The 27,694-nt window shown below is 40.2% G+C and overlaps 1 long non-coding RNA gene and 1 pseudogene across 2 annotated transcripts in view; one reads left to right on the forward strand and one right to left on the reverse strand.

Moving 5' to 3' along the window:
- LOC118523604 (uncharacterized) overlaps window positions 1-27,694 on the reverse strand; it is a 57,330-nt gene that overhangs the window by 11,034 nt on the left and 18,602 nt on the right. Inside the window, exon 3 of one of the 2 annotated variants that reach the window (XR_004911197.2) lies at window positions 26,428-26,493. The exons of the other annotated variant lie outside the window; for it this stretch is intronic. This is a non-coding gene — a long non-coding RNA (uncharacterized LOC118523604). Of the gene's footprint in view, window positions 1-26,427; window positions 26,494-27,694 lie in introns of those variants that run through there. 2 annotated transcript variants of the gene reach the window in all.
- LOC118523615 (multifunctional methyltransferase subunit TRM112-like protein pseudogene) lies at window positions 10,438-11,023 on the forward strand (annotated as a pseudogene).

A 27,694-nucleotide genomic window follows, 5' to 3' on the forward strand; every position in this document is an offset into this window, starting at 1 on the left:
CAACCTTTAGGGGAAAAATTATAACTAAATTTTCACACTTACAAAACCCTTGGTTTTCTTCTCTATTTTTTTAAAGTATCTTCTCTGATTAGCCACGAATTTCAGACTCTCCCCAAATAATCAGAAATCTCTAGAAAAGGAATATTTTAATGAATGTATAAAAGCATTTGGGGATCCAGTTTTAACATGTAAACTTTTACAGGGACAAATAACAGTTAACATTTATTGTCCCTACATTATGGCCAGGCCCTGTTCTAAGCACTGAGCAAGCATTATCTCATTTAATCTTTGCATCCACTCCATGAAGTAGGTACTATCATCTTCCCAATTTCACAGGTAAAAACCCAAGGAACAGGTAGATTAAGTAACTTGCCCAAAGCACCATTAGTATAGAAAAAAGCAAAGTGTTTTAGTTACTTCTTGAGGTCTGAAAGAAAATTTTGCTTACTTCTACCTAAATACAGCAAGAATCTAAGACAACCTTTGATATAATAAATTTTCCCCAACCAGATTGATTAAACCAGACTCTATCCCTATAATACAGCTCCCAGAGATCAGATGGTTTGGGCTCTAAGAAACAACCCCAACTTGAGAATTTGCCTCTGTTTCTGCCATCTTCTTTGATATTCTAGGGGAAGAAAACACATAGACACACACACACACACACACACACACACACACACAGTAACTTATTTCAGCTATTTGCTGAAGAAAAGCTGTCTTCAATTTCTGTTGTTTGCAGCATGCCACCCAACAGCATCTAGAAGCTTCCTCAGGGAAGCAGGGGAATTTGCTGGATTGCCAAACAGCCTTAGAAAATCTGCTGGGACATTCCATCGAAGAGCTTTGTGAACAAAGATAAAGAGAGCACATTAGCGTTGCCTTGTTTTATGAAAAAAGGAACACACACAACAAAACTTGATTACAAAATCTCATTTTACAAACTCAAGGTAAGATGCACCTCCCTGGGGCAATGGCCCAGCACCCCCATAGGGTTCTTCCACCATGTGCTCTCTAAGTAAAGACCTGATTCGACTCCAAGGGTTGGGTTAGATAAAACCGGAAGGGTTTATGTGCACAGCATTTAACTTTAAACATTTCTTCATGGAAATTTACAATGCACATAATTTACATATTCAATACCAGTGACAATTTACTTCTCCCATCTGAACAGGGCTTTCAACTATGCCACTTGAACTAAATTAATAAACAGTAATTACAGAATGTTGTGTGAGCTAGCTGTTGATGTTGAGCAGATTCTAATCAACACCTTCTTTTAAGGGCCAATTAAAGCTGAATGTATGCAATATAAACATCTTCGAGTATTTAGACATGAACCGCAGAACAAGGTAAAAAAAAAAAATTAAAATCCAAACAATTAGACTAGGGATGAGCCAGTCAAACCTGGAGAGATTGACCCTTTTCAGCCGGTCTCTAAAGTCATGTTAATTTCTTCAAATGATGAGATTTTTGTGAAATGGGGAAGGGCTCCAAGGACTCGTTAGGCCAAACCCCATCCGTTTTGAGATTTCTTCAACATCTTGTATTATTTTCCATATGCTTTAAGTTTCATGGCATTTCTTTTTAAATTGCTTCAAACACTTTTTCTCCTTAATTCATGTGCATCTCAGCGAAAACTTAATCTCCATATTTCTGACTCATTTATGTATAAATCATCTATGTGCTATTTCGTATCTAAGAAACCTCTCCCAAGGTCCCTTCCTTGGCCATCCAGGAGCTACACAAAACAGAGTGTGCCCCAGGTCCCTCTATGGGGGGTTTTATCCCAAATAGAATACATACAAATTACTGAGGAGAGGGATTAGGAGCTATGGGGAGGAGAAATCAGACAGCATTTCAATCATCAATTGTCCTCAGAACGAATTCCCTCTGCTTCCTAACATGGCAGCATCTAGGGCTGGCTTCATGGCTTTGGGAAAGAGAGTATAGGGGAGATATTCCACGAATGTAAAAAAAGTTCTGGATAATGTACAGAACTGCAATAGTGACCAATGTATGTGGTAGTGAATGGGTTTCTCCCATAGCTGGGAGATCATGATAACCTCATTTCTTCCAAGCATCTCAGAAGGTTGGAATGGGAGCAAATTGCCTATAGATACCACTTTATATGGAACAGAAGATGGCACACCTATGAGAAGACTAGGATGAGCCCAGTCTGAGTAGATGCATGAGGATACACCTGCGCGCCTCATCACCTAGAACCCTGCTTTCCCTTTTGTAACTCAGACTCCAAAGCTATACCTCACCAGTACCCTGCTTCCCTCAGGCTAATTGACTCCTGCTTTTACAACACACCTGGGCTATCTGTCCTTCCTCTTTTCTACTCAGATCTTCCTTTTCTCTCCTGGACTTGCCTCATCCCTGACTGTCCAAACTACGCCCAATCTCAAGGCCAGCCTCAGGCCTCTTCTCTGACTGTGGTTAGTTACCCACTCCATTTACAGCTATGCTCATCTTCCCCTCTTAACTACATTACAAACAACTTGAGGACAGAGATTTTGTACTTAACCTGGCTTCACCATAGCACCTAGCACAGGATTATTTATTTGAGTAAGCGTTAAACGAATGTTTGTTAGATGAATATGAATGAAGCTTTCTTTAAAGTGAACAAAATGGAAGTCTCTTTTGGCTTCAAATATTTCCCAAGAAAATGTGGCAGTATAATGATAGACTCTGTACCAGAAATCAAAATTTCAAGGTAGTTCTTACTCACTAGTCACATATTAAAGTGGAGGATTATGGAGCCATGGGACTGGGAAGGACCACAGGAAATCATTTTATCCCATATTCCTGCCTCTTAAGAGGACTATACTAAATATACTCTTGAAAAATAGTTGCTGATTTTTACTCCATGCAGAATCGTAACCACAGTAATAATAATAGTGATCATTTATTGAGTGTTCACTACAGAAAGAAAAGGGCCCCTCACTGCTGCCACTCAAGCCTGTCTGAGGCCTGGGAGGAAAATTTCTGTGGGTACAACCCAGGTGTGTCCATGAACTGATGCCATCAGAGAAGATGCCCTAGACTCTCCCATCCCTCATCTTTGATCCATGTGAGCAGTTCATTTTTTGTCCTCCTTCTCTTCACACTCCATATGTTTCCATGGACAATCTCAGCTGTTTCCCATGGCATCACCCAACATCTCAGCTCAGGAGTAGGAAAGAAGAGAGCTCTGGGGTGGTATGTTAGGCCCCTGTGCCTCTCCTGAGGTTTGATCCCATATTTCTAACCATGCGAAGGTCATCGTCATTGGTGTCATACACCTATTTCAAACATCATGTGCCCCCCAAATGAATCTCTGTACCCTTTTCCTGTTAAAACCAGCTCTTTTTTCTCTTTCTTGTTTTCTTTTCTTGTAAATGGTATCAGTACTCATCCTCTCACCTGTACCCAAAATCTGAGCTTTATCTTTGACAGTATGGTATGGAGGAAAGAGTAGGGGCATTGGGGCCTAACAGGACTGAATTTGAAATCTGCTTTAACCATTGACTAACAGCTTTGTGACTTTGGATAAACTTGTCTGAATATATTTTCTCACCTGAAAATAGAAACATATTAACAAGGCTATCACATATTAGACCTTAAAAAATGTTTATTTCCTTCACTTTCTTCCTTTTTCTCTTCTGTCCCACTCCATCTCCCTCTGTCTCTCTCTGCCTCTCCCTCCCCCATAACAAATCAATCATCAAACCCTATTGATTATGCATCCTGGGTAACTGCCCTCTTCTCTCCATCCCTATTCTCCTCAATATCTCACCTGCAACAGCTCCCAATCCACATCTTCTGCTGCTGTTTCCTTCTTCTCTAATCTATCCTGCTCTGTGCTATCAATTACATGAACACCTAACTCCTCTACATAAAATCCACATTTGTTCACAGTTACTTCCAGGAGAAAAACCAAACTCCTTGGCAGTACATTCATGGCCCCTATATTCCCAACTTACTTTTCCAGTCTTTTCTCCAGCTAATTCCCAAAGTTCCCCCTAAGTTTTATCTGGGTTCTTGCCATTCCTTGACTATGCCATTTTCTTTAGTACCATTAGGTCTTCATGCATGCTATTCCCTCTAGACTCTCTCCTAATTCATCCATCCAACACACACACAACCTGGTAAACTTTAACAGACATTTCCTGACACTGATTAAATGTGAGTTTCTTGTGAAAACCATCCCTGAACCACATAGGCTAGTTAGGTTGCTCCCTCTGAGCTTTCAAAGGCCCTAATTAATTGTGATGTCTTGTCCTCTTTCCATTCCAACTGTCCCCTGGGTTTTGACATTGCTTTATATAGTTTCACATCCCTACAGGTTGTATAAACCCTGAATTCAAATGTCTTGCATCCTGGCATTCCCTGCCTATATAAATCCATACCACAGCCATCCCTCCTGGGAAAGCAGAGTATTAACTTTCTAGCCTGGACTTTGGTATCAGAGGATCCAAGTTTCCAGTCTTAGCTTCACTGCATATTAATTGTATGATCTTCAGCAAAATCCCCAAAGTCCCTGAGCCTTAGTAATACCTTCCTCATGTAACTGTTATAAAGATTAAATAACTAGCATAAAAATGGACATATAGGTCAATGGAATTGAGAGTCTGGAAATAAACCCTTACATTTTTTGTAGTCAATTGATTTTCTACAAGGATGCCAAGACAATTCGACAGGAAAGAATAATCTTTCAACAAATGAGACTGAGACAACTGAACATCCACATGCAAAAAAATTAAGTTGAACCCCTACCTCACAACATATATAAAAATTAACTCAAAATCGATCCTAGACCTAAATATAAGAGCTAAACTATAAAACTCTTAGAAGAAAACATAGGAATAAGTCTTCATGAGCTTGGATTAGAAAATAGTTTTTTGATGTGACATCAAAAACACAAGAGATGAAATAATAAATAAAGTGGACTTCATCAAAATTAAAGAATTAGAGGCTTCAAAGGACACTATTGAAGTGAAAATGCCACCCAGAATAGGAGAAAATATTTGTAATTCATAGATATGATAAGGAATTTATATCCAGAATATATAAAAAACTTAAAACTCAAAAATAAAAAGACGATAACAACCCAATTAAAAAATAGGCAAAAGATTTGAATAGACATTTCTCCAAAGAAAATATACAGATGGGCAACAAGCACATGAAAAGATGCTCAACATCATTAGTTTTTAGGGAAATGTAAATCAAAACCACAATGAGATACCACTTTACACCCACTAGAGTGGCTAACATAAAAATATGGACAATAAAAATTTGTCAGTTTCTCAAAAAGTTAAACAGAGAGTTGCCATATGACCCAGCAATTACATTCTTATGTACATACCTAGGAATATCAAAAATATATGTCCACATAAACTTGTACACCAATATTCATCGTACCGTTATTCATAACAGTCAAAAAATAGGAGTAACTCATATGTCTATCAACTGATGAAGAGACAAAATATGACATTTCCATACAATGGAATTTTATTTGTGATAAGAAGAAATAGATGATACATGCTACAACATGGATGAGCCTTGAAAACTGTGCTAAATGAAATAAGCCAGACACAAAAGGTCATATATTGAATTATTCCAATTATATGAAAAGTTCCAAATAAGCAAATCCACAGAGACAGAAAGTAGATTAGTAATCACCAGGGGCTAGGGAGATGAGGGGAATAGAAAGTGCCGCTGATGAGTAGGTATTTCTGTTTGGGGTGATCAAATGTTCTGGAATTAGATAGTGGTGGTGGTTTGCACTACTCTGTAAGTATACCAAAAACACTGCATTATATATTTTAAAGAGGTGGATTTTGTGATATGTGAAATACATCTTAATAAAACTATTATAAAAAATAATTTAAATTAAAATTTTTAAAGATTATATGAGATACTTGGCACATGGTAAATGTACAATAAATGCTAGTTACTATTATAATGTTCACCTCTGTTGCTGCATTGTTTTTATCTTGCTGTAATGTCCAGATTGATTTCTGGACACTAAAACATGAGTCCCTTGAAGATAGGGGCCATGACTTGCTTAGAACCTATGCCTTTTTTATTTCTCTCTCCCCAGTCCCTGGAAAGATGTTTGGCATAGACAAAACTGTATATAATACCACATCACATCACATCACATCACATAAGATAACTATAGATAAATTAAAATGAATGAGCAAGTGAAGTTTTCACGGACATGTTCAGCACCTCTATATTATACTGGGCTTGAGCTTAGACATTTTCAGGAAAATAGAGACCAACATGCAAGAATGCTAACAGTTCCAGGGACCCTTCACAGCTATTCACAACCCGGAGTGTGAAGAAGAGAAGGGAGAAAACAAAGATGGCTGAAGCCTAGTGGTAATCCCTTAGGGTTTCACTTGGCCTGACCCAATCACTGAGTTACTGTCAGTTCTCCTGAGTTACAGTTCTTCAGAAACTGATAAATTCAAACTCAAAACACAGAAAAACTCAGAGCTAATCAAAAGCCAAGGTTTTTAATTACTTTTAAGTCACAACTTTCTCACAAAAAGCTGCCAGTGGCTCTTTCTGAGGACTACCGAGATAGCGTAAGTCGTGATCTGGTAATTCCAGTCCCGCTTTACACAGGATTCCAGTCTCCCTTCCTGCCCCTATGAGAGACTGGCAATCAGTCACAATATATTTCCTACCAAGCCTGGATATAGCCTAAAAATCCTCTCAACATGGTACTCCAAGAAACCACTACCAACCTGTTTCACTTATTTATTGCTGTAAAACAAATCACCCTAAAACTCATGGTTTAAAATAATAACCATTTTATTATCTCCCACAGTTTTGTGGGTTGTCTGGGCCTGGCTAGATGGTTCTTCTACCCTGTGTAATTATGCCTGGGCTGCTGTTATTGGAAAGGATAAAATGTCCAAATGGGCTTCTGCATAAGGCTGACAGTTGGTGCTTGCTTTCAGCTGGGAGCTGAGATGGGGCCATCAACTGAAGAAGCTCAGTTCTTCTCTACCTGACATCTCTGTATCATTTGGACTTATCAAAATATGGCAGATAGGCTCCATGAGTGGAAGCTGCCCATTCTAAAACATCACTTCCTTTGTGATGTGATGAGCACTGGGTGTTATACACAACTAATGAATCGCTGAATACTACATCAAAAACTAATGATGTACTATATGTTGGCTAACTGAACATAAAAAATAAATAAACAATAAAACATCATTTCCACCACATTCTACCACATTCTACTGGTGAAAGCCAGTCACAATATCAGCCCACATTCAAGAGAATGAGAAGGAGAAGTAATCTCCACCTCTTAATGTGAAGAGCAGCTTGTACATACTGGCAGGGAGGAATTGTTGGGAGCCAAATTTTGAGAGCTACCATAGAAATATCATAGAAATTCATGTTCCCCTCATGTGCAGGATATATTCCCTCTCTCCTTAGATCTCCAAAAGTCTCATCCTATCATGGCTACAGCATCAGCTTAAAGTCTGAAATTTCATTATCTAAATCAGGTACAGCTGCAGATGCGTGGTCCCCTCTGCACAGATACTCAGGTATGGTTCCTTAAGTTCAAGTAAAGTAAAGGTAAGTTTTCTACTCCCCACACACCCAGAATACAGCAGTGAGAAAGGGACAGGATAACCACAACAAACACTCCCATTCATAAATGGCGGAGGGGTGTTGGAGGCACATGGAAGTCACTGGTCCATAGCAATTCTGAAATCCTCCAATGTTCCTGGCACAGGGCTCAGTTCTGCCCCCTAAAGTAGTTTTCCATGACTTAGTTCTGCCCGCTGAGTCATTCCTTCTTCGCTGTTGGAAATGCATTATGTTTGCTGCAGAATAGCTTTCTTAATCTGCTTCCTGACCATTAGAGGTTAGGGCCTTAGAGACTACTTTTGATTTTTAGGTATGTTTGTCCCTTTTAGTCCATGCTGATATAATTATTTTAAGTTTTTGTGGGCCTGCTATATTAAATTATAATTTAGGGGCGCCTGGGTGGCTCAGTTGGTTAAGCAACTGCCTTCGGCTCAGGTCCTGATCCTGGAGTCCCGGGATCGAGTCCCACATCAGGCTCCCTGCTCAGCAGGGAGTCTGCTTCTCCCTCTGACCCTCCTCCCTCTCATGCTCTCTGTCTCTCATTCTCTCTCTCGCAAATAAATAAAATCTTAAAAAAAATTTTTTTAAATTATAATTTAATCCATTAGAAACAACCCACACTCATAAATCTCTCCAAAATAAGTTCCTCTCTGCCTTGGGCTGAGAGTCAAGGTACTATGGGAAAATGCCATGAAGACTCTTGCAAACTCTTTGTTAAGCTGAGACAGTATAGGAAATAGGGCCTTACAATTCTTAAAGCCCTATTGTCCAGCTTAGAAGATCTACAAGACACAAACTTAAATCTTTCTGAGGTTTTCACAAAGGGTCTTACAACCACATCCTTGATCCAATTTTGACCTCGAAGGTCATGATTTACTGGCAGTGTCATGGAATTAATCTCTACTTCCAGATTTTAATTTACTTTAAGAATTTTTTTATAGGCTGGAGACGTTGGGAATGAGAAACTGTTTTATTTTCCAGCTCAGCAGGTCCTGGGCTGGGAATGTCCCCTCGTGATTCTGCTGGAAAATGAAATGGTTCCTTCTCTAATTTTTCTCTCTCCATCTGTACCTTATCAGGCACCACGAAAAGCAATTACTTCTTCTCAGGAAAGCCTTCTTCTCAGGAAATCTTCTCGGGAAAATCCACAAGTTCATTAGATATATATTTTCTATCTTCCATGTTATTATAGTGCCACTTACTGCCATTACATAGTTCAGGTCACCTTTTCTCTGGCCTCCAATAAAATTTTCTTATTGTTATTAGCATTGTGTTAACATTCCTCTCAAGATTCTTCTAGAGTTTACTCACTGCCCAATCCCAAAACCAATGCCACAGGTTTATGTTTTTATAATAACAATGCCCCACTTCTAGGTAAAAATGATTGTTTTTGTAGTGTATTAGTTGTTGAAAAAAACAAAAACAAAAACCTTACTCCAAAACTTCGTAGCTTCAAACAACCATTGTTATTGTTTCTCAGAATTCTGTGGGTCAGGAACTTGGACAGGGCACAACAGAAATAGCTTATCTCTGCTTCTCATATCTCCTGCTGGGGCAAGAACATCCAAAGAGGCTTCTTCACGTATGTGTCTGATGCTTCAGTTAGGATGGTTCAAAGGGCTGGGGGTAGCTGGAATGACTTTCCTGGGTTCATATGACTAGAGCCTCGGTTGCTGGCTGGGTTCCCTGGTTCTCCTTCATGGAGTCTCAGGGTCCTCCTCTCTCTCCACATGGCCTCTCCACATGGTCTCTCTAGCAGGGCAAACAGACTTCTTACATGACAGCTTAGGGCTCCCAAGAGCAAAAAGCAGACACTGCCATATCTTCTTAAGACTTCAGCCAAAACTGGTACAACCACACTTCTGCCACATTTTACTGGTTAAAGCAAGTCAGAGAAGTGGCCTTGATTTGAGGAAAGGTGGTTACACAACGATGAGAATACCAGGAGGAGCGATTTACTGGAGGGGGGGATATAACCCACTACCACACAATCTACTGGAACTGCCAAGGAAGATGAATTGTTTGCCATTCCTGACCTTTTGCTAGATCTATTTGTTCTAGTCTAAAGCTTATCACAGCTTGAAAACAGATGTGTGACATCACATAGTAACATTGCCACATGCTGGCTCTGAGGCATCTCACACTGATGCATGGCCTCTTCTTCCCCTTCCTTTACTACTAATCCCCACATATCCCTTGACAGACTCATGTAAACCATTAGTGTTTGGTTTGTCTCCTTCACTCATGTCACCCATAGAGCATTTTGGAGGAAACTGTTTCAAATTGCCTCAGCCAAACATTAGTTATTAACAGTGGATCCCATTTCGGGAAGGCCAACTGTTTGCACCAAAAATACAGAGGAGATACCAGATAACCCCTACCCACAGATGGAGAGCCCTCGTGTCTCATCTGCTCTGGGGTTAAATGGCAACTGAAAGCTTAAATCTGGGGTAAGAGGTAACAAACACTGAGAATTTATCAGAAGGTGTCTTGCCACAGACTCCATAGATGGGCTGCAGGAGTCTATGTACTCTCAAAATCACATGCAAAATTTTGGATGGTTTTGTGTGTTTTTTCTGGGGAAAAGACCCATTAGCTTTCATCAGATTACTAAAAGGGACTCTCTGACCCAGAAAAGGCTGAGAACCTGATCTCACGTAGAAATATATGACACACTTTTTCCATCACTCAAGGGCCAACTTGCAACTCCTCTTAAACCACAAGTTCCCATCTCAGTATGCAGACATATAGGCTTGATCAATTATACATATCAAAGATAAGAACAATGCAGCTTTATTATTCTCCACTGCATGATCATTATGCTCCTCCTTTCTGTCTTCCTCTTGTCCTTACTTTCTTTCCCCCTCTATATCCTTCCATTTCAGCTCATCTCCTGAATACTTTAAACATATTCCAGCCAAGCAAGTTTCTGCCTTCTTCCGGTTCCGGCCTGCTGAGAGCACGTGTTGTGGCAACAGGAAGCCACTCATCCACAACCTGCTGAGCTCACATGTGCAGGGGGGTGAGGCCCCGTGGCTTCCCTCTGCATCTCCAGGCCACAGAGGTCAACCCGGTGGAGTTCAACCCCAACTTCGTAGTGCATACCATACCCAAGATGGAGTGCGCGGCGCTTCTGGAGACCGCGGGTATATCTGGTCGAGGTGCCCAAAGGGCCAATTGAAGGGTATGAGCATGGTGAGAAATTCCTGAGGCAGATGCCCCACGTGCTGCTGGAGGTGGATGTGTTGGAGGGCACCTCGTAGTGCCCAGAGTCTGGACGTCTGTTCCCCATCAGTCGCGGGATACCCAACATGCTGCTGAGTGATGAGAAAACCGAGACTTAATCGTGGCAGGCACTAGTTTTTCAGTCTGTAACCATGAATGTTTTTGTTTATGTATATCCTGTTTCCTAGGTCTGTCGTGTATCCCCACCCTTGACCCAGTGACACACGAAACACAGTGTTCTTGAGCTCGATATATTTCTTTTTCTCATTAGAGGTTCAGAGCCAAAAAATAAATAAATATTTATTATATTCATAATAAATATATAATTATTATATTATATATTATATAATAAACACATAATCATTATATATATATATATATATATATATATATATATATATATATATATATATATATATATTTTCAAGCCATATCCCTGGTCATGACTTTACCTGTTTCTGACACTGAACGGCCTGTAATAGACAGGACCTTATAGCGGGAAGAAATTGTGTTACCTTATACCCATGGAATAAGTTTAACTGAGATGAGAACTAGTAGATTATAAGGAAACACTGATGCACGCTTCTGAGTGCTTTTTGTCTCAGTCGGAGATAGGCTTTCCTTTTAACAATCCCCAAGAATAGAGTTGACTTATGTTGTATACTATTCTGATTAAATTATTCTAGTGATTTTCAATAACATCATGGGTGGAAGTGCACAAATTTTCCCTTTTTATTTACAGTTTCCTGTTCCAAATGGGACAGAGGGCAGAGGATGAATTGGTTGCCCGATTACAATGGAGAAGTGCAGTTTCTGTGTATGAATACATCTGCTCACAGATAACCATCAACTATTCTTGCCAATTCAATTCATTAAATATCAAATGAACCAGGTGCCCAGCTAGGTCCAGTGAACACAAAGAGGAATAAAACATTGTCTGCCCTCAAGCCGCTTATGGTCTAGTGGGAGAGACAAATAGGAAGAGGCAGTGGAGAATCAGACTAGAGGCCTAACATTATCAGAGTGAAAACAGGAACAAGTAATTTAGTCTTACTCCCACCTCTGCCTTCAATTCCTTCTAGAACTCTCTGCTCTTCATATTTCTCCCTTGTTGCTTTTCTTAAGTAAAGAAATCAAAAGAGTACAAGTGAAAGTAGAAGAGCCTCTCACTCCAGCTTCTTGTCTTTCCCCCCTTTATCCTTCCAAGTGCTTGTCTTCCTCTTTCTGTTCTGTTTTGGTGCCCCCTGCTCTAACTTTTTGCGCTCCAACCCCATCCCCTCCACCACCATCTCACCCTATAGGTTCCCCTTCCCCCAAGAATGTGTGCTGATCAGCAAACATGCCCATGCTCTGCACTAGGCTCTAGAGACATAAAAATGAATCCAATCACTGTCTAGAGAGAGCTTGTTTACAAAACTCTCCATCTCCTAGGGATCTCTCTCACTTCCATATTATGTTCCTTTTTTATTTCTCCCACTCTCTCTCCTCAGACTATTTTTATTTCCATCTCAACTGCTGTTAGAGGCCTCCCATGAGAAGGAAATTATCTATAATGGAACACGAACATTAAAAGCCTCAGTTTCCTTAGAAATTATTGAACTCATGAGGGGTTCACATTGGGTTTTGAATTCTGAGAATTCGGAGAACTAAGTTATAAGAAACTTTGCTTTTCTAACCAGATTATTTTAACACTTGCCCTTTCTAGCTCTTTAGATACTGTTTTTTAAACTCCTAACTGCTAGGATTTTCTATAGGCTTCCATCAATGTCAGATTATGAAGGATAATATCCAAATTGCTAAACTTGAATTAAATATATCCAAGGTAGGAGGCCTAGAAGCAGTTAATACCCACATCTCCCATGGGGAAGCTTGGATGTGTATATGGGACAAGATGCTGCAGAGATGACTCAGCTGGCCTGTGTGATGTGCTGGTGTGCAGCCCAAGTCCAAGGTAATAATTATTACCAGTTTTTGACCATCATTTATCTATTTATTTATTCACATAAATATATTCTGAACACCTACTATGTAGTAGGCACTAAGCTGGATATTGGGATTTTAACAGTGAACAAGACAGACATTAGTGCCTGCTTTAATGGAATTTTCAGTCCAGCTAGGAATATTGATAATCCAATATGCTCAGTAGTTCTTCTTTTCCTTAAGATTTATTTATTTATTTATTTATTTATTTATTTATTTATTTATTTTTCAGAGAGAAAGAGCACAAGCAGGGGGAGCTGTAAGCAGAGCAGGCAGAGGGAGAGGGAGAAGCAGGCTCCCCGCTGAGCAAGGAGCCCGATGTAGGACTTGATCCCAGGAGCCTGGGATCATGACCTGAGCCGAAGGCAGGTACTTAACCAACTGAGCCATCCAGGTGTCCCAGGCACAGTAATTCTAATGAAGTGTCTTGTGTGTTGTGATAGCACTCTCTATGCACCAAGCACTGGGCTAGGCGTTCATAACACCCTATGAGCTCAGCACTATTACTCTCCCCAGTTTACATATAAGGAAACTAAGACAAACTCACCGAAAATCACAGAGCTCTGAACTCAGAGCTGTCTGACTCCATAGCCAGAGTTCTTATCCACCACACTACACTGTCTCACACAAATTGGAAAGACGGCACCATGCTTGACATCATAAACTGGCTGTTGTCAGGATTGGGAAAGAATAAAATGAAGCAATGTTAACAGTGTCTCGAGCTACTCATCTGCAGGGAGCTCTCTTATGAGAATTAGGAATAAGATAACAACATGCTTTAAAAAGGTCATTCTCTGTGACCTAGACTATTTTCTAATTCTAAGAGTGAAAAGAATCTCTGCAAAATGAATAAAAGTGATAAAAGAATTGTTTTTTAAAAAAGATTCTCACTCATTTTCACAAAGGCTGTTATTCATATTTCCATGGCTTTGTCAGAAACTCAAGACTAAAAAGAAAAAAATGATATAAAGACTAGCTCCCCTTCTTAAGAGGAAAAAAAAAGAGAGATAGAGACAGAGGAGACTATACATAAAAGCACAGTTAAAAAAATTCTGTCTCCGGCCAAGGTCAGCAGACTGCCCAGATCCAGACAACCCCAACTGGAACCCAAAGTTTGTAAATGCCCCATATCTCATTCCCTGGGATGTGATGGGACATATTTCTACAGCTGTTATTACCATTTGGTGGGTCAGAGAAAAGCAGATATTCTTTGACTTTTCCTGGGAACATTTTCTTTTACCAGCAGAAAAGGATAAAACTTAATTCTTGCAAAAAGAAGAGGTCTCAAGAAGGTGGATTTAAAAAATAATCCACTCTGGCAAAACTTGCTTTATAAAGAATTTTCTGCTACACACTTATTTGCCGTCTGTACATGATATCTTAAGAAAGCTAGCGTATGGACTCCTTGTTGGAATGTTCAGATTCTGGTTCCAACTTTGGAATAAATAAGAGGGTCAATTTTTGCAAGTCATTTTACTTCCCTGGGCCTCAGTTTCCTTTTCAATAAAATGAGAGTATTTGGACTTTATACTTCTCCTCCCAGCTCCAGTAATCTGTGATTATATTCCATGAACCCTTTCCTTAGTTACTTATCCTGATCATCTTTCCAACAGAAGCATTCCCACGGGAAACCAGACTCTCTGAGCATTTGTAGTAAGTCATATTTACATCTGAGTATGCAGGCCACCTGGCTTTGATGGCCTTCCTCATGCCAGGTGAAGTTTAAGATAGAGCAAATCTCAAGAGAAAATTAGTATAACTTCTGACCTGGGAAAACAATGACGTTCATACCAACTAAAGGGAAGGAAACTATGTATTATTATCTATGTCATGAGGATACTATTTTTAATACAATATGCTCTTTATACCTTTTACCTCTTCTTCTAACTTATGTTTCCTAGCAGCCACTCTACACCTAGAGAGAGTGAACTTCAGGCAGGAGGAAGTAATGATGTGTGTGTAGGTGGGTACAGAGGGAGGAGTCCTCCCACTTGACTAAAGAAGAAAGTTAAAATCTGTCCTTCTAGCCCCCAGTGGACTGTGTGAAGCATAAGGGAACAGAGGTAGGAGAGAAATTATGGGACATGAATGCTGTGAACAATTCTTCTCAGCCAGTTCTTGAGAGTTAATAATTGGTGCAAAATGAGTTTCCATAAACTTAGTAGCTTAGAATAGCATGCATGTATTATCTCACAGGTACTCTGCTTAGCGCCTTGCAAGGCAGCAATCAAGATGTCAACCAGCCTGAGTTCTCATGTGCAGGCTTGGCAGGAAAGAACACACTTCCAAACTCAGATTGTTGGCAGTTTTTATTGTCTTGTGGTTGTAAAATTCGTGGCCCTTGCTTCTTATTGGCTGATATCTGCTGGCCCCACAGACCCTAGAGGTCACCCACAGTTCCTAGAGTACATCCACAGTTCTTGCCATATGAGCTTTACCAACATGGCGACTTCATCAAGTCAGCAAGGAAGTCCATAGAGTGAGTCTACTAGCAAGATGGAGTCTTCTATAATATAATGTAATCACAGGACTGATACTGCATGCCTTTGCCATATTCTGTTTGGTAGAAGCAATCACAGGTCCCACCCAAACTCAAGGGGAGGAGGAAGTGGGGAACACAAGGGGTCACCCTTGAGTCTGTCAGTCCCAAATACCAAAAGCAAACTTCCGTCCTTGTCTGAGTCTCTGAGGAAAGACTGTCTTGCAGAGTACTGCCCCTACCCCATGCCGAGCACACAGCAGCCATATCATAGCAAATTCATGGTTAGGCTGAAAGCAGGCCTGAGCTGGTCTCCTGAAATCTCCTTCCTATATGGAAAGTATTCAGAAGTTCCTGGATGCACTCACTCGAGAAGGAACTGGAAAGTAACTGACTTGCTGGATAGTCAGCTTACCAGAGGGGTCATCAGGGTGGAGCAAAATGACCCTGCAGCCAAGGGCAGTCCAGGCCAGTAAGCATGTGGGGGTCACAGCCAGATCTCAGAAGGCTACACAGTACCAGCTGGGTCAAAAGAGAGGCCCACCAGGCCATCACCAAATGGAGAGAAAAGAGGTCTCAAGTTTCCAGCAGCAGATTCCAGCTGGGCAAGCACTGACAATATAGGGAAGGGACGAGATCCAGCAGGGCCAGTGTGGACTCAGAGAGTCCCCAAGAGCCTGCATGAAGATGTCTGGGACCACTCCTCTTTGCCATGGCGACAGAATAAACTCCCCCATCTACCACCTTGAGGGGAAGGATTCCAAAAGCCTAAGCATTTACCTGAAAGAGGTGGTTTTAAACCAAAAGGAGACTGACATATTGTTAATTGGCTCATTTAAAGTTCACATTTGTTTTCCTGCTACCTCAGGGCTGAAGGATCTTGAAGAAAATTCAGTCAGTTATGGAGAAATAAAGAAATTACATTTTCTTTGCACAATTGGATTTTGTGAGTAAATCTGTAATCTTGCTACACCTGCTATGTAACAGACACTATACACATATGTTTTCATAGAGTTTTCCCACAATCCTATAAGGTAAGTGTTATTATATTCCCATTTCACAAATGAAGCTGAAACTCTGAGAGGTTAAGTAATTGGTGCAAGGCCACACACCTGGTAAGTGGAAAAGTTTGTGTAGAACCTGGAATTGTCTGATTCTAATTCTTATGCTCTATTCACTGTACCTCTGTATTAGTCAGAGTAGGCTAACTCCTGTAACAAGCATTCCCCAAATCTCAGTGGCTTTGCACAATGAAATTTTGATTCTCACTGTTACAGTCCAGTGCAGGTTGATGGAGTGGGGGTTGCTTTACATAGTCATTGAGAAACCCGTACTCTTTCCACCCTCTGATTCCATTCTCCTCTAAATCCTCAGAGTCCTCTCCACTCAGCCAGAAAATACAGGAGAAGAGAGCATGGAGAGTTGTGTAGGGTAATTTTATGGGCCAGCCTAGAAATGGTACACATCACTTCTGCCAAAATCTATAGGCCAGAACTCAGTGACATGATGTCACCTAATTGCAAAGATGGCTTGGAAATGTAGTCTAGGTGTGTGCCTAAAAGACAAAGGAATGATATTTGGTGGACACATACTATTCTTTGCCACACCCCATATACCCATAACCTGAAAGATGAATGTGGCATCTTTCCCACTTCCCTCACTCCAGAAGAGTCAGATTTACCTATCATTATATCTGTCAAAATTCAGATTAATCTGATAATAAAATGGTTAAGATAATAGACGCAGCCAGAAAACTTAAATTTGGCTTCATGATACATTTCATCATGAGTTATCTATGATCAATTTTGGTTTCATATAAAGGAAACCAGCGGCTGAGGTCCATGTTCTCTGGGTTGTCTGTAGGAAGAAAATGAGCTATGGTTGATTCCAGTTGCTTAGTGAAATCATAGAGTGACCAAAGTCTGTGATGTATCCATAGCTTGGATGTTGATGTTCCTATGGGAGGAAAAATCCAAGACAGCTAATTTTTTTTTTTTTACTATAGTCCTAGAGTGGCCCTAACTGGGGTTAAATCAGTCTGAGAAAATAATAATTATATGATAACTTAAAGTAGAAGCTACCAGGTCATTACTGAATGTTGTATTCCCAAGACTAGTAGGCACTAGAGGAGTGCTTATTGATTTGATCTCACCAATAAATTCTTTTAATGGTCACCATATGAACACAGGCTATAATACGTACCTTTGACTGAGATTAGGACACTTTTCTTTTTGAAACCATTGATGCCTTGAAATAATATTATGCTTGATAAATATAGAAATGGGATAAATAACTTTCCACTTAGGGATGATTGCCATGTGTCCTTGACTTAGGCTGAAATCAGTGATATTCCAGCTGTGCTTTCTGGTGTCCTTCAAAATTTTATGGAGTTGCTGAAGAAACCATGACTTATGGGAGGTAGGCACAAGAAGGGCACAGATCCCCTACTCCTAACTCAAGCCCAGGAGCTTTGTCTTGATCTCTTGAACATATTGGTTTACCATATAAAATCTGAAGAAAGGATACTGAGGTTAAAGTCATTGGTAAACCAATGGACTAAACCACTAGATTTGCTTAGGCATCATGTGTGGGATAAATAATTCTGCCTATCTCTCTGTGCCTGAGAAAGGAATAATTGAGCAGGTGATGGTGGGCAATTCAGAGTCTATCTTTCTCAAAGGCAATTTGAAGAATGGAAAGGGCATGGGCTCAGGAAGTAGACAACTGTGAGATCAAAATATGGATCTTACTAGTTATGTACAGTAATAACATGACTTTGCAGAATGGTTATGAAGAATATGCAAGACTGCAGATTTAAAGGGGAGACTATATATTGTAGTGGTTACGAGTATAAGGTAGGGAGTTGGACTGCCTGATTCTAGGTTCTGCCTCTTACTAGCTGGGTAGCCACAGGAGAGTTAATTAACTTCACTGATCCTCAGTCTCCTCAACTGTGAAATGGATTTAATAATAATACTCACCTCATAAGCTTGTGATAAGGACTAAGTGAACCAATGTCTGTAAAGCACTTAGCACAGTGCCTGGCACATAGTAAGTGTACAGTGATGACAATTATTACAAATTAGTAATGAAGTTCCAAGCATAGATCCAGATACACAGTGGCATTCAAAAAACCATAGCTATGACAATTTTAAGACTAGATCTCTCCTTAGAAAACATAAAACTAAAGTGAAGGAAAAGGAAGGGGACATGGATTGTGAGTGGAAGAGTAATCCTTTTTTAAAGAGTTGAAAATGAGTAGAAAAATTAAACAAGTAGATAAGCAAAAGAGTGGCAGTCATTCATGCGTTTAGGGACCATGGATAGACACACTTGGGGCTAGTTTCATGCTCAGATACAGATATTACCATGTAAGAGTTAAAGCTAAGAAGACTGGCATGATTCAGTGGGCCTTATTCCGAAAAAGGAACAGGCTCAATAAAATGCACACTTTATCAGCTTTATTAACCCATATCTTGTGTCTTACGGGGATGACCATCCAGCTCAGAGCCAGATGCAGGCAGGCAGCTGAGACGAAGAAGGCCAAGTAAGGAGGGATAGTTAGCCCAGAAAGGGGTCAACTCTGTAGTTGGGACCTTCACTTTTCAAATCAGCTCCTATCAAATCATTTAACAAGCAAGTGTATGGTATCCAGTTATGCAAGGTTCTGCATTAAATAATAGACAAAGAGAATAGCATATATGTAGCTCCTGCCCTCAGGCACCTCAGGATATAAGACTCATCAGAGAATCCTTTTCCTAGGCATCCCACCAGGCAATAAGATCAGATGTTAACTTTGCAAACTCATGTTTTATCTTCTTAATATAAAAGCCAAGTCCCTCAAATTATCCATTAGAGGCAAAAAAAAAAGAAAAAAAAAAAAAACCCACCCTACAGTAACTTCTAAAATCCAAACTGATTAATTTCTCAAGTGAATAATTTAAATCTTAGACATGAAATCATTTGGAAAAGATCTTCTACTTTGAGTAATTTCATTCTGTACTTTTCAACACCTATGCATGCCACAATTTCACAAAACCTAATGTTTGTCCCATCTGCAACACTACTTCAATACCACCAATCAAAGGGGGCAAAGCTGAGACGAAAGGCAGGGCAGGTTTCCCAGTTCTGAAGAGGAAAGGGCAGAAGAAGGGTGAGCTGCAGCCAGGTCAGTCCCTTTGCCCTAAGCAAATAGATTCTTATGGATGAATGGTCAGGAATTGAGATATTAATCTAGAAGTGTTATCTGGAGACTAGAAGGACTGCTCATCTTCAACATACTTGAGAACAATAAGATGCATCTTAGTTATTACATTTTAATCTGTAATTAATGATCAAAGCCATCATAAATAAATAAATGTAAATTGTCATTATATGGCAGTTGTGTGGAAACATATTCAGTAACAGTCATGCCAGATGTATGTACAGCAGAAAGGTTAGGGCCATGGGTTCATATCTTGACTTAACCATTTATTACCTGTGTGACCTTGACTCATCTCTGCACCTCAGGTTACTAATCTATAAAATGGGAATAGTAAGATCACTTCTCTCATAGTGTTGAAGTGAGGATTAAATGGTTGATGTAATCCAGGCATGTAAATTAAAGATTTTTATTATTTATTTATTTATTTGAGAGAGAGAGAGAGAGAGAGATCATGAGCAGGGGGGAGGGATAGAGGGAGAAGCAGACTCCCCGCTGAGCAGGGAGCCCACGCGGGACTCAATCCCAGGACCCTGGGATCATGACTCGAGCCGAAGGCAGATGCTTAACTGACTAAGCCACCCAGGCACCCCTAGGCATGTAAATTAATACAGTATCTAACACATAGCACTCTTTCTCATTATTATCATTGTCAATATTATTGTCAGACGATGCAGCATGGGGTTGTTTTATAATGCACCCTTTTCTTCCTTACATCTCACCTTTATGGTTCTTGAGATATGAAAAAGAAAAACTTTCTGCATGTGCTGCTGTGACCTATTTCTCTAAGATCTTGGAATCCACAATGCACTAGACTTGATCTCAAGTCCCAGTTGTGCCCATTCCTTGCTGCATGACCTTAGGCAAGATGCTCGACCTTCTTAAGTCTCAGTTTACTCATCTGTGAAGTAGGGATAATAGAAAGAATTTTTGAGGATTAAATAATTTCTATACTTAGGTCATTCAGCACAACACAAATTCTATTAATGGTAATATTATTAGAGTAACAAGCTTCATGTGTCTGGCTTTAGAATCTTTTTCTCTAAAATAAAGGAATTAGACTAGATTAATTCTAAGATCCTTGCCAGTATTAACATTTTTTAATTTTCTGAATCTATTGCCACTTTACAGATGCAAAAACTGAGTCACAATTCACAGATAACAAATGCAATGGTTTCCTAGACCATTAGCCTCATAACTAGACTCTAAATAGTTTATCCTGCTTTAATTTACAGGCCTACCAAAAGCCTGGGCCTTTTGAATGTTCAGCTGGAATGCTAATTATGGGAAATTCCAGAATCCGTGGCCTAGAGACAAATTCTCATTTACCAGAGTAACAGATCCCTGGCACTGGGAACCTTCTTGCCTTGCCTTCAGAACACCGATTTACTTTCCAAAGCCCACGAAACTGGAGCCAGATGGCAGTGTCACCTGGTCCAGGCTGCCTGGGGCCCTCCTAGCCTTGCCAGTCCTCAGAGCTCCCTCCCTAGGTCTTCACTTCCTCATCCTCCTCACCCCAACCCCAGGTCTCAAAGGTGGCTCTAAAGAAAGTCTTGTTTTATACAACTTCCAGAAACACATTCTAAACCTTTTTCTGGGCCTGAGCCACTATTAAGCAGGAAGAACTACAGGTTCCCTTGTTCCTTATCAGATGTAACCACCCTCCATTTTGTTCGCCGTTATTTTACTTTGGTTTCACTTGTTTTCATGGTGGTGGCCTTTCATCCACGGTAATGGAACGTTTTACCAGCTGACTCCCCTGTTAGCTCCCTCTCCATAACGGGGGAGCACAGAGTTTCCAGAGATTGGATCACAAAGCCCAGGGCTCCTGGAGTCACTGGCTGAGCTATTTTGCCTGCTCTGCCGCCTAGTGATTGGGATGCAGAGAAAGGCCATGCTGCTCTGAGATGGAAGCTCTAAACATGTGCTCGATGCTGGAGGTTTGGGAAGATGGAGTTGCTGGGTCTTCAGAGAAGGGGGATGGTGTAGGTGCAAAGGATCTTAAAATTCCTCAGAGCAGTCAGAATTTAGAAAAACAAATCAAAACAACTGCAGTATTTCAACTCCTTGACTCCCCCATATTCTTGTAGGCAATGATCTTCATGCTGCAAGGATAATCCTGAGGGGCAGAATCACTTTCAAGGGCAGAGGCATTAATTAATTCTTGTGGGTGGACCACTGGGGAGACCAGCATCAGTCAGATTCTACAATGAAGAGAGGATGAGGAGGCAGATGAGTGCATGGTCCTTGCCCCTGAATAGTGCATGACTTGTTATGAACAGTGAATGACTTTCACAAATGCTTTCAGTTTATCCTCATTTTACAGGAAAAAAAAAAAAAATGGAGGCACTCGGGGATCAAAGGATTTTCTTTAGGTTATGTGGCCAGTTCAGCACAAGGAAGAATAAGATGGCTGGCTCCTGACCCCCACCCAGGTTCTCTCCACAGGAGGTCACTGTGCCTGCTTTGTGCAGAATAAGAATCATCAGAGTTTAAGGCATTGGCCTGATATGCTCAGGTGGGCCTGCCTTCCCTTCCTTCCTGCAGGGAACCAGTCACCTTGACAAGGGAAAATGAATTTTGCTAGGACACCAGCCAGAGTCTTGGAAGCCTTCATTTTTCTCCTCCAAGTACTCAACTCCCAGAGAGCCAAGCAATCTGCCTAGTGTAGCAGAAAGCCATGTCCATTTTTATTTGGAGCTATTTAATACATATTAGCAACATGCCAAGCACTGTTCCATAATCCCCAAGAGCTTTCCTCCCCACTTTGGACTGATTTATGCTAAAACAATTACACACCCTGGAGCTTCACTCAAACGCTTGCTGTGAAGGCCACCTCATGGGACCCTGCGATAAGTAGAAGTGTTAGAGCAGTATCTCCTTGGCATTTCTAAGGTCAGGCACCTCAGCTGCATTCTAAGGCAGATCAGCTTTATGTCGAGTGTGCAGGACACGCGTGGGGTTTGCCTGAGGTTTCAGTGCACTGTGGGAAGAGGTGCTAGTGGAATGCTAGAAGCTCTCTCACTCGAGACTAGCCAGCTGCTCAGGTCGCAGGTGTCTCACATCCCCCTGGAGGACACGCTGACTGATGCCCTCAGCATGTGGACACCCAATGGCATGGGACATTCTAGGAACCCACAGGCTTCTATTCCTACAATCTCAAGTGTGTGCTTATCAAGAATCGGTTGTGTGTTGCTTAGACTCTTTCTTCCAAATTTCCTTGTTATTACAATTACATAATTTTGGTCAATATTATGTAACCTGATGAAATATGAGTTCTGGGGACAAAAAAGGGTGTTTCCGTGAAAACTAAACTAGAATAATCTGGAAACAATTGGTAAAGGCAGTTGCTTAAAAAAAAAAAAAAATGCTGTCTAATGAGATGTGGGCAAAACAACTGTAAGTAATTGGGCAAAATAGTAAAAATTCAAAATGGCCCTGAATTCAGATTGCTTCACAGGTGTCTTTCAGTTTGCTTCCTACATTAAAAGAAAGCAAGCTGGAAATCATAGGTATTGAGTTATGGGTGTGGCTTATGCAAAACTACTGGGGGGAGATCCAATCAGTGGACCTTTTACTCAAAGAAAAAGCCTTGGCTCTATTTTAGAAGGAAGGAAGGAAGGAAGGAAGGGAGGGAGGGAGGGAGGGAGGGAGGGACGGAGAAAGAAAAAAAGAAAAGAAAAGAAAAAAGAAAGAAAGAAAGAAAGAAAGAAAGAAAGAAAGAAAGAAAGAAAGAAAGAAAGAAAGAAAGAAAGAAAGAAAGAAAGAAAGAAAGAAAAAAGAAAAGAAAGGAAGGAAGGAAGGGAGAGAGGGAGAGAGAAAGAGAGAAAGAAAGAGAGAAAGGAGGCTGGGGTAAATGAAAGTTCATTTATATATGTTAAGATAAAATAAAAACTATTTAAGAAATAAATGGATAGTTTTCTATAATACTCCTTTTACCTGATTTTTTCAGGTAACCAACTACTGAAAAGGGAGATTCTACTGTATTAGGAGATAAGTATACCAACTTACAAAGTGCCCAGAGAGTGAATGAGACAAAAGAATGTGCTACCACAGACCTGAAGGCTTTGTCCTCCTTTATTGCTCCTCTGGTCTTTGTTCTTCCACTTGTTCATTTCCTGAGTTTATTGACATCCTGAAGCACCTCCTGGGAAAGGCAGGCACTGTGCCAGGGACTAGGATGTGGTAAGAACCAAGGTGGATGGCAACACCCCCCAGGAGGCTCATTTTGCCAGAGCTCCATCCCCTGCCTCAGCACCCACTTTCCCTCCCCCTCCACCTACCAGCCCAGCCTGACCCCACCTCACCTTAGCACCATGCCACTGTAACCCCCTCAACTTGGCTTCTGCTGTCTCCTTTGCCTGGAATCCCCTACCTCCACTCTCAGCCTGCCCAAAGCCTTCCCATCCCGCATGCCCCTTCCTCCTCGGAGTCTGCCCTCTCCACAGGCAGAGGTGATCCCTTCCCACTTTAACTCCCACAGGATTTCCTATGTTGTTCCTTCATGAAATTTATAGGTTTCTGCCTTAGACTTAGTACCCTTCCTAATCTGCAAGGCCACTTTGGTCAATGACCAAGACATTCATTTTGGCATCTCCACACCACCTGGTCCAGGGTCTTGTTCATAAATTCTAACTGCTGCTTTGGTTGCTAAAGTGCTACGTATAAAGATTAACTAAGCACAGGAGATGATCAAGAAAATATACCCGTTGATAGATTATGAATGTGTCTCCTTGTCCCTAAGAAACATTTTTAAGTGACTATGCAAACTTCAAAGCATCTTTTATTCACCAGCTAGTTTGCAAGTAATACAATGAGATCTGCTAAAAGGAAAATTCTTTTGGAAGTTTTATTTGTTTGGGAACCTTACATTCTATGGAGATTTTCCTTCCTGCTGGAAAACATCTGGATATAAAATGAAAGAAATTAAGTTTTTCCTCATATTTCTAGAAATATTATTCTTCCAGGGATTTTGTTTATTCTCACATGCCCAGATGGAGAAGTAAGGGACTATGAAGCACAGGATACCTCTTTGGAAATTTCAGAATTCTAAAAGCATTGTTCTCCCAACTGCATTATAAGGGATGTGAATCTGCCTTGTCTAACCTAGGCAACTGTAAATGAGAATGACCTAAGGAATTACCCAAGATGGCCATGATTCCAAATCATTATAGCAGTTAGCTCTATGAACCAAACACATTCATAGGTGCCCAAAATTGCAAGTCTCTGAAACACAATCACTTCCAAAGAAAATAATTACACTCAATAATGCTCTTTATGTTGTTAATGAGAGAGTTGGTTGGTCACCGTACTAATCCAGACTGTCCTCACAGCTTTGCCTAACATCCATTGCTTAGCATGCCATGGAAGTAGATTATGACTGGAAGGAAATTCGTTTACTGCCCTTTATAAAGGACTTGGAGAGAAGCAGGATCTCATAGCAGAGAGATCACCAGCCAGGGGGCCCAACATCCCAGGCTAACATTCGGCTCTGCTCCTTGTGAGCTATAGGACTTATTTTCCTCATCTGCTGAATGGGGAAAAGAATATACTTAGCAGGATTGTGGTGAGAAATAAGTGAGATATCATAGATAAATTGAATTGTGCCTAGATTACTATGGATGTACTATTGAATTCCTTACTTTAGTTCATGTTTTTGCTCATAAAACATTTGCATACTCAACTCATTTGAGTCTCTTAAACTCCCTGAGAGAGAGGCAAGGCAAAGTCTATGGGTTGAGTTGTCTGAAATGGCTGATACTTGACTATTGTGACCTATTAAAAAAGACTGTGGATCCATCTAATATTACCCTATCTTACAGATAAGGAAGCTGCAGAACCCAGTAGTTCTGTCTATTGGCCAGTACGCGGTGTTCCGCCAAAGGAGCTGTCACAAAAGCCTTGTTCAAAATAGAAAAGACAAACACAGCAAAAGAAACATGGGCAAAGCCTAGGAGCAGACATTCCACAGAAGAAACACAAATGGCCAATAAATGCAAAGAAAATGGGTGAACTGACCAGTAATCAAGGTATATAAATTAAAACAAAATGAGATGCTTTCTCCCCACCCCCCATCAAATCAGTAATTTTTAAAGGTTACTACTCAATATTGAAGAAGATACAGGGAAATGTATATAGTCATGCATAATGGGTAGGTGTGTGAAGCAGTATAACTTTTTTGAACTTAAGTATGTATAAAAAATCCTAAAAGAGTTCAGGAGTCAGTGTCCAGGAATTTATCTAAAAACACACTCAAAGACGTGAAAAATCAAAGATACATATTACGGTATTATTTATGATGTAAAATTGTAAACAACCTAAATACCTAAAATAGAGAAAATTAAATAAATTTAGCAACAGCCATATATTTGGGCTCTGCACCATTAACAAATCATGTTTTAGAAGAATATTTAATGACACAAGAAATATTACATGTTTATATGAAGCAGATGAGTAGGTTTAAATGATGTATATGGAGAATTTGAATTTTGTAGTTATACACACATATAGACATACTCATGCATTAAGAAAATCTAGCAAGAAATACAAAACAATTTTAATAATTATTCTCATTAGGGTAAGGAAATATGTATTTTTTCATGTTTCATACTCCTTTGTATTTTCTAGATTTTCTTTAATAAACATATTATCAGAAAAAAATTTACAAAATATCAGTATTTCTAAATCAAAAAATGACTTGAAGCAAAAGAAATAATTTTCCTAAAGAACAAAAAACTAACCATAATCCTCATGCATCATCTGACCAGACAAAACACTATTTCAATGTGCTAACATATCAAAAAATTATGCTAAGCCATTACACCAAAAACAGAGGTGTTAACACTGTCACATTCAGGACATGACTGAAACTGACCCAGGAATCAGCAATGGGATGTGGCAGAGAAGGAAAAACAAGGATGTAGGATTTAACTTACCCATCAGACCAATGATCAGTGTTATCAAGGCAATAAACATATAGTTCTTGAGTTCAGTGACTGGAAATCTAGAAATTGGTGAAGACAGAAAGGCCAAGCAGTTGAGAAGTTTCAAGTAAGGGACAGAGTGGCCATCTATTGAACATATTTGTGGAGTAAAAAGGGCAAAAGATCTCTATTCCACATAGTCAGATAACTTTTTTTGATTGCTTCTGTCGTAGACCTTCATTATTTATTCTTTTATCCTTCACCCATTCTATAATAATATAGCTCAATCCATGCAGCTTAGTTTGGGCCAACATACCCACAAATTGCCCTCCCTACAACACATGGGAAGGTCTTTGTGTCAACCTAATCCTAGCTGATAGAATCCTCCAGTTCCATAGCCTCAGATATGTGTGTATGACCCAGTCAAACCAATCAGTCTTTCCTGGTATTTTACCACAGTTTTTGAGAAATATAATTATTTGGGGCTACCAGCAGCCATCTTGATATTCATGGAGAGAAGCTTCCTGAGAATTAAGCCAAGCATAGGCATGCAAAGAAGAGAAATGATAAACATTATTTGAAGTGCTGGATCCAACCATTCCTGGAACTAGCTGTTGCTCATAAACTTATTGTGGTCGTCATTTTGCAATATGTACAGATATCAAATCATTATCTTGTATACCTTAAATTTATATAGTGTTATATACTGATATCTCAATAAAGCTGGGGGTGGGGGAGAACTAAATGTATACTCATTCACACAGTGCCAAGCACTGAGGAGGCACTGGGGCCACAAAGAAGAGGAAGACAATCTCTTCCCCTGTAATAAAGTGACATACCAGGTGCTCTGGGAGCCCGGGAAAGCCTGAAATTCCTAGGAAAGCCTCACAAAAGAGAACTTATTTGGGCTGACTCTTGAGCAGAAGTCCACATTTGGACAAGGGAATGGAAGCTTTCCAGGGAAAGGGAACAACAGAAGTCTAGAGGTACAGAAGAGCTTGGCATATGCAATCAATGGTCAGAATGTCTGTGTGACAGGAACATCAGTTAATCCCATGGAGTGGTGGAGAGGAGGGACTGGAATATTTTTGAGAAATGGCAAGTTTTTAATTATATGAACTAATATTGTATGAAATTCAGCCAGAAAGATAAGAGAGAGCATCCACATGGATAACACCAACATGGTAGTCAGCCTCTGCTGAAATTCTTGAGCTCCTGCTCTGTGCCAGGTACTCTTCCAGGTGCTTAGAATACATCAGTGAACAAACCAAAGATGCCTGC

The sequence above is a fragment of the Halichoerus grypus genome, chromosome 5 (assembly GCF_964656455.1).
Source record: "Halichoerus grypus chromosome 5, mHalGry1.hap1.1, whole genome shotgun sequence".
Classification (NCBI taxonomy): Eukaryota; Metazoa; Chordata; class Mammalia; order Carnivora; family Phocidae; genus Halichoerus; species Halichoerus grypus.